The 8,507-nt window shown below is 44.2% G+C and overlaps 1 long non-coding RNA gene across 2 annotated transcripts in view; it reads left to right on the forward strand.

The window, feature by feature from the left end:
- Positions 1-8,507, forward strand: part of LOC138785290 (uncharacterized) — a 71,135-nt gene that overhangs the window by 60,139 nt on the left and 2,489 nt on the right. The window lies entirely within an intron of this gene.

Raw genomic sequence — 8,507 nt, forward strand, 5'->3', positions numbered from 1 at the left:
TCCTTCCCTTTGGAGGCTTTCCGTGTGTTGGCTTTGCACTTTATGACCACATGTGGGGTATTCCTGTAATCGGGGAAAATTGCTCTACATAATTAGAGGTTTGTTTTTTCTTGTGAATTTTCACGGCACATTGTTCCACATTTGTGCCCGTCATCAGTGGGGTCCATATGCTCACTATCCCCCTTGTTACATTCCTTGAGGGGTGTAGTTTCCATAATGGGGTCACTTGTGGGAGGTTTCCAGTGTTTCGGCAGAACGAGGGCTCTGCGAACCCAACATGGCCTTCGTCCTCCATTCTGGCAAAATCCAGCTTCCAAAATCCAAATTGCGCTCCTTCCCTTTGGAGGCTTTCAGTGCAGTGACTTTGCACTTTGTGTCCACATGTGGGGTACTCCTGTAATCGGGGGAAATTGCTCTACATGATGAGTGGTTTATTTTTTCTTTTAACCCCTTGTGAACATGAAAAATTCGAAGTTACACCGTTTTAGTGTAAAAAATTAAATTTTTCATTTTCATGACACATTGTTCCGTATTTGTGCCCGTCACCAGTGGGGTCCATATGCTCACTATACCCCTTGTTACATTCCTTGAGGGGTGTAGTTTCCATAATGGGGTCAGTTGTGGGGGGTTTCCACTGTTTTGGCAGCATGGGGGCTCTGCGAACCCGACATGGCCTCCGTCCTCCTTTCTGGTCAAATTCAGCTTCCAAAAGGCAAATGGTGCTCCTACTTTTTTGAGGTGTGTCCTGCGCCCGCATGATACATTATGTCCCCATGTAGGGTATTTTTGTACTCAGGGGAAATTTCTCTACAAGTTTTATGTTGTTTTTTTTTTCCTTTTAACCCTTTGTCAGCCTGAAAAATTTAAGGCTAGACCAGGTTTTAGTGTAAAAAAAATTACATTTTTCAATTTCACGGCACATTGTGTCTGTCACTAGTGGGGTCCATATGCTCACTATACCCCTTGTTACATTAGTTGAGGGGACCAGTTTCCTAAATGGTGTCCCTTTAGGGGTGTTTGTTTTGGCACCCCAGAGCCTCTGCCAACCAGAAGTGGTACTTTGAAAATTGGCCAATTGTAAGGAGGCTTCAAAATTCACTAGGCGCTCCTTTACATCTGAGGCTTGTGGTTGCGTCAAATAGCGCAATAGGGCCACATATCATAGATTTCTATAAACTGCAGACATGGGGCAATAAAAATTGTGGTGCATTTCTCTGGAAATAGGTTTTTTATTATGAGAGATATTTGATCACAATATAATCTCTGCAAAGAAAATTGAAATTTTTAATTTTCTCACACACTTAGCTTTTATTTCTGTGACTCACCTAAAGGGTTAAAAACTTTCTGGAATTGATTTTGAAGAGTTTGGGGGGGGGTGTGCAGTTTCTGAAATGGGGTGCTTTGTGGGGCTTCATAAAATACAGCCCCCTCAAATCCCCTTCAAACATGAACTGGTCCCTTGAAAAATCAGATTTTGAAATTCTTGTGAAAATTTGGAAAAACGCTGCTAATCTTTGAAGCTTTCTATTGTCTTAAACAATTGAAGGCAAGTTTATTAAATGCTGCCAACATAAAATAGACATGTTGCTAATGCTATTTCATATCTAATTTATGTGGCATAACCATTTTCCTTACAAGCACAAAATTTCAACGCTAGAAAAATGCAATTTTTTTTTTCAATTTTTCACGTTATTTTGGGGTTTTTCATAAAGATAAGCTACAAGTATCGACTCAATTTTACCAAAAAAATAAAGTATAACATGTCCCGAGAAAACAATCTCAGAATCAGCCGGATAGGTAAAAGCATCCTGAAGTTATTAATTGGATAAAGTGACACAGGTCATATTCCTGAAATTAGGTCCGGTCCTTAAGGTCATTTTGGGCTCCGTCTTTAATGGGTTAAAGGGGTTATCCAGCGCTACAAAAACATGGCCACTTTTCCCCCTACTGTTGTCTCCAGTTCAGGTGCGGTTTGCAATTAAGCTCCATTTACTTCAATGGAAATGAGTTTGAAACCCCACCCAATCTGGAGACAAGAGAGGGGAAAAGTGGCCATGTTTTTGTAGCGCTGGATAACCCCTTTAACGGTAACATCAGAAAGTGTGCTAAAAGATGCACATCAGGGGTAGGGAACCTTGGCTCTCCAGCTGTTGCAGAACTACAGCTCCCATCATGACTGGACAGCCGAAGCTAAAGCTTTAGCTGTCCAGTCATGATGGGAGTTGTAGTTTTGCACCAGCTGGAGGGCCAAGGTTCCCTACCCCTGCTGTACATCTACATATACAAGTTTAATTGTTCTGCTACTGGAAACACACTACATAAACAGTTTGCATAGGGTTACAGAGCCCGTGAAAGGTTGATATGGCCCCAGCCACTTACAGCACATTCCTCCAACACATAATTGAGTTTTCTTTAGGGTCCTCTTCCCAAATCTTGCGGCAGAAATATAAACAGTCCTGTCTATAGTTGTCAGAGCGAATTGTTTCTGGCTCAGTGGCAGGTGTCTGCCACTTTCCCCTAGGCCTGCTGCGAAATGTCCAGTCAAATGAAAAGAAATTCCAGTCAAACAGGCAGCGGACTTACGTGCCAACGCCAAAAAGCTTTAGGGATAGTAACCCCCAGGTGCCGGCTCAGGCTTGTTCTGTAACTTTGTGGAGGAATATATCAGCCGGGATAGGGATCCAAGATGTTATTTCTCTGGCCGTGGGTAACAGTGAATGCAGATGTAGGTTGAGTAATTATCTGCTGAATCAGGCCAATTTGGGCAGATATGGCCCTGTGTAATGCTGCGTTTACACGGAACGATTATTGTGCGAATTTGTGCAATAACGATCGAATTCGAACGATAATCGTACGTGTAAACGCTGCGAACGATCAAACGACGAGCGAGAAATCGTTCATTTTGATCTTTTAACAACTTCTCAAATCGTCGTTGATCGTTCCGTGTGAACAGTCGTTCGCTGATTTAACCAATGTGTGAGATAGGCGTAAGCGATCGCAAAACGAATTTTCCATACCATATAGCGTACCGTCTAAACGCTGATCGTTATGAAAAATAAATCAGTACTCCGACATCGTTAATCGTACGATCGGGCGAATTATCGCTCCGTGTAAACACACCCTAATAGACAACCATCAGCCAAGGAGCCTATTATCCGCTGATTGTTGACTTTCAGCAAGTTTAAGAATCATTGGTCGCCAACAGCGCATCGTTCCGTGTACTAGAAGGTGCGCATTCAACGGCTGACATCCAGCAAAGGTCATGCAAATACCCTGTTTTCCCAAAAATAAGACCTAGTAGAGATTTTGCCAAATTGCTAAATATAAGGCCTTCCCCGAAAGTAAGACCTAGCAAAGTTTTTGTTTCGAAGCATGTCCGCCGAACAGAACACCAGGGCATGCAGCTGTGATTCTTTTTAGCCTGTCGTTGCCCCCCTACCTTTACTATCCATTGCAGATCACCTGCTGCCATCCCTGTTGTCCCCTACTGCAAATGTAGAGCTGCATGCAATCTGTAGTTATCCCGTCACCTGCCACCACACCGTACGCTGTCCCTGCTGTGCTGTATAAGTGTGCTGTGGTAGACTCCCCCTGGTGGCCGGAAGCACAGCGTACGATATCTCTGTAAGTTTTTTTTAAATGAAAGCTACACTTGAAGTTACATAACCAATAGAGATGAGCGAATTTGCCAAAGTTCGGGTTCGTATGAACCTGAACTATCGGCTTCTGATTCCCGCTGTCTGCAGCCTCCGAGAACAGGGTGGATACAGTCTTACGGACCGCCCGGAAAACTGGGATACAGACATTGGCATAGGCTGTATTCCAGTTTTCCAGGCGGTCCTTACGCTGTATCCACCCTGTTTACGGAGGCTGCAGACAGTGGGAATCAGAAGCCGATAGTTCAGGTTCATACGTACCCGAACTTTGACAAATTCGCTCATCTCTAATAACGAAGTGAGCAAACGATTACTGAACATTATTGCTGTGCGTTGAGAAACCTTATTGAATAATCGAAAAATGCACCAAAGACATTGGTTATACAACTCTATGGTCTTTTATAAAATGTAATCATTGTACTTTCCAGCACTAGAACCAAGACTAGAACTAACCCCACTGGTGAGAACACAGGACTAATCCCCGTCCTTTTAGCCGTTTCAGGATGGCTCCAGGCGCACGGCTTACTCTGTGCCAAATACAGGGGCTTTACGCCATTCATCCAACTTAATCAGTTTGTTTATGTTCTACCCCTTACATCTTACATAGCAAAGCATGGATAGTCACTGGAATAATGGGCGCTAACATGCTTGACTGCCATCCTCAGCATCTCTTCCTCAGGAAAAGCCTGAAACAGAACTTAACATGGTTTCATAATGTTCAGTAATAGACTATGAGAAAGGTGCCAGAACACACAGGGGGACATTTACTAACGCGTCTAATTTGTGGGACTATTCGAATGAGGATTGGTGTATATTTTGGTCCAATATTTTGTGACTGATTTATTAGAATGTTGTACTGCCTTAGTGAATGTATCTAAGTAAAAAGTCGCAAAAATGCAAAAAAAAAAAAAAGTTAATTGGGCACTAATCCCAGATTATCCGAACTTTTGGGTGAATACTCAAAACAGGCAGATTAAAAAAAAAAAAGTTGCATCTAAAAAATATTCGCCCGTCAAATACTGATTCATAAATAGAAATTAGACCAAAAATAGGTGCAAAGTCCTTGATAAATTTCCCCCACAGTGCCTCAAAGCTTGTTACACAAATGCAGAACTGAGGTGCTCAGCATAGCTAGATTTATGGGGCCCCATAGCAAAAAACTGTATAGGGGCCCCAGGAATGCAAGTCCCTCCCCCAAGCTGTCTGGTGGAGGCTGCTGTCAATGGCGTGCCATCCCTGTACCCCATACTCACTTGGCATGGCACAGTGTTCCTTCATTCTGACACACCTGGAAGGCTAAGAGAATGCAGGAACGCTGTACCAGCCAGGTGAGTATAGGGTTCAGGGATGGCACACCACCGACAGCAGGCCCCTCACCCCCCGACAGCTGGGACGGGGGCTCTGAGAGTGGCATACCATTGTGGTGGCCAGCTTTTTAGTGGTATGTTGTTGGTGTTGTTGTACAGTTCAGTGCTTGTCCAGCATGTGTGATGTTGGTACCTGCTTTGTGTTGTGGCTGGCTGTACTCCCCAAATGGTCGATGACATGCTGGGTTGTGGCACTCTGCCCACCCAGACTATGGGTACTGCAACCCACAGAAATGGGAAAAATAACCCAAGGTGTGCAGTAAGTGTGTATGGGTGCATAGTAAAGATGACAGAGTCACAGTTTTTAAAAATAGAACAGCTTTACTGTGCAGTCTTCCAGTAGTACAACACACTGTGATAAAATAGATAAATCTTTGCATAAACTTTAGTGCTTCACTTGGTTGAGCTTGAGGAGGTGCTGGAGAAGTTGAATAGCAGAGAGGTAGTTGTAGCGGTGCTTGGAGAGTTGAGAGTAGAGTAGAGGAGAAGAGTTTGTAGAGGGAGTCCTAACCCAATGTAGCAATGTACTCTGCCAGAACTTTGGAGAAATACTTGTAGAGTGAGAAGTTACTTGTACCTGTGTATAGACTTCAGTCTGACCACCTTCCGCCCTACAGTGTCAAGTGACCCATCCTAATAGGGTGATACAAGCCCCAGTTGTGGTTATCTGGGTGAAGCTGTTTCTGGGGGTGTCCCAGTTACTTGCACTGCGAGATAGGATACGTAGACCTTCCTTGGTAGCTTTGTCCTATCCAGGCTAGTTCCTCTTGTGTTTCACGATACTGCCCTGCATTTGTAGACTGGTTCACTGCATGGGCTAGGATGTTCCTAGACTTTTCTCCCTTTGTAGTGTTTAGCACTGCATAGTAGATATAGTGAAAGTAGTAGAAGAACTGGTTGTCTTTAGCTGCATCTGTACACACTCATGTCTAGACTAGACTGGTCTGTTCACTTCCTCCCAGACGGAGCTACTTAACTCCACCTACAGGGGCTAAGTAATCTACCCTGTGAGTGGTGGGGATGAGTGTGTGCAAAAGAAAGAGAGAGAGGTCAGAAGAAGAAATCCCTCCTATTGGTCAAGAAAAGCACATGGTACATATAAAACAATAACCCAATACTGATTTCAGCTGTGCAAAACATAGAAATACATAATACTGACATCTAGTGGTAAAACCTTAAAATACCTTCATCACCACCTTCAGTGAAGCTTTTTGAGGGGTGCACAGGAGAGATACAAAAACACCCGTGGTGGGACACCACACCATCATGGCAGATCACACTTTGCTCGAACCCATAGCAGCTGCGTAGTCTTCCCTCATGATAGCTAAGCCACTGTGCTCACCATTGCCAAATGCATGTACAATGTGCATATAAGCCTCACAACTGGACCGTGAAAGGTGGACTAGATTATTCACTGTTTCTTTTACATCATGGAGATGGCTGGGTGTGTGCAAAACTTAGGGTCCAGTCACACAGAAAGATTATCTGCCAAAGATTTGAAGCCAAAGCCAGGAACAGACTATAAGCAGTGATAAGGTCATAAAAGAAATACTGAGATTTCTCCTCTTTTCAAATAATTTCTGGCTTTGGCTTAAAATCTTTGGCAGATAATCTGTCAGATAATCTTTCTGTGTAAATGGACCCTTAAGGCCCTATTTCACGGGACGATTATCGTTCGAATAATTAGGAACGAAGCGATAATCGTTCGGTTGATTAGTGGTTAACGATTAAACGACAAACGAGAAATCGTTGATCGCTTAAGGAGACCTGGACCTATTTTTATCTTTGCTTTTTCGCATGGAATAAGACATTATGTGGTCGTTCGCAGTAGCGACGACCGCAAGAACGATATGTAACGATTATCGTGTAATTGGTTGAAGGATTTCAGGTTGTTCGCAATAGCGGTCGTTTGAGATTGTTTATCATTAACGATTATCCCTTACGAGGAGGAAGAGGTGGCACCAGGATTCACTATGGGAGGGCGGCAAGCTGAAGATGGTAGTTGGATACTCTAGGCCAGTGCTTTTTAATTCCAGTCCTCATGGCCCACCAACAGGTCATGTTTTGACGATCTCATACAAAGACATCTGTGGTAATACCTGATGCCCTGAGTATAACTGAATCTTTCTTAACCAGGATTCCCCTGTAAGGTTGTGGCTGCTCGGTGTATGTATATCTAATACAGGCAAGGAGTCTTCTATATAATCTACTTGCAGTAAATTATAAACCTTTTCATGTCCTCTTTCAACATTGTTAAAGGGAATCTGTTAGCACCTATTCTTGGTCTGACAGTGTAAGGAAGGTCTTTGTTATCTAGTGAAGTCTTATACCTCTATTTTCCCGATCGGTCCCGTACTTTCTATAATTTATCTTCATAACTGTCAAAGAGGGGGAGAGGTGACGACTTCATGCCGCACTGTGGCCCGCCTGACCATGCAGCCCGTCCCCCGGCCTCCTGGCACGTCATCTGTAGCTTCCTGGTTCTGGTGTAGTGCACGCACGCTCCCGTGGCGTGATTCACACATGCTCCGTATTACGTCGGAGCGGCGCAGGCGCACTGAGGACTAAAGCCTATGCCCTCAAAGGCTCTGACGCACTATGGCGCATGCGCGAATCACGCCACGGGAGCGCGCACTACACCAGAACCAGGAAGCTACAGATGATGCGCCAGGAGGCCGGGGGACAGGCTCCATGAATATTCAATACAAGCTAAAAGTTATAAAGATAAATTACAGAAAGTACAGGACCGATCGGGAAAATAGAGGTATGAGACGGCACTAGATAACACAGACCTTCCTTACACTGTCAGCACCTCAGACCAAGAATAGGTGCTGACAGATTCCCTTTAAGGATGGAATTTCCCAGGACCAACACATAAAGCCGGGAAAAATTGCCTCATCTTTGTTGTTTCACTCACTACAGACATCAGGCTGGTGCTGGGTAGAGATGAGTGAAATCGCTCATCTAAACGAAGTCAAGCACTTTGATCAGCGCTCTGCTCGTCAAGGCAAACAGCAGCGCTGCTCTGCTCCATGCTACTCCACCCAGGATGCTGGGAAAGGCTGGATCCAATCCTGGGAAACTTCTCCCAGTTTCCCAGGATTGGATCAAGCTTTTTCCCAGCACCTGGAGTGGAGCGGGAAGGAGCGGAGCAGCACTGAAATCCGGTGGATTTGATGAGCGCGGATCAAACGAAGTGCTTTGCTTCTTTTATATAAGCGAATCGCTCATCTCTAGTGCTGAGAGCTTCATGAAAGAGATTTCTATTGGCAAATGAAAGAATACACAATGCCAAGTGACTGCTGAAGAGGTGTATGGCACACTGCTCCAGAACTCATGGAAATAAGTTTTCTGGTGTGATTAATCAGGTTTTATGCAGTCTGATGGACAAATGATCTTTTGCTGGATGCACAAGAATGAGACATCTTGGAATATATAGTGGCTTTGGAGAAGAAGAGATAATGCTAACAGGCTATTTACTCCA

Source organism: Dendropsophus ebraccatus, chromosome 3 (genome assembly GCF_027789765.1).
Source record: "Dendropsophus ebraccatus isolate aDenEbr1 chromosome 3, aDenEbr1.pat, whole genome shotgun sequence".
Classification (NCBI taxonomy): domain Eukaryota; kingdom Metazoa; phylum Chordata; class Amphibia; order Anura; family Hylidae; genus Dendropsophus; species Dendropsophus ebraccatus.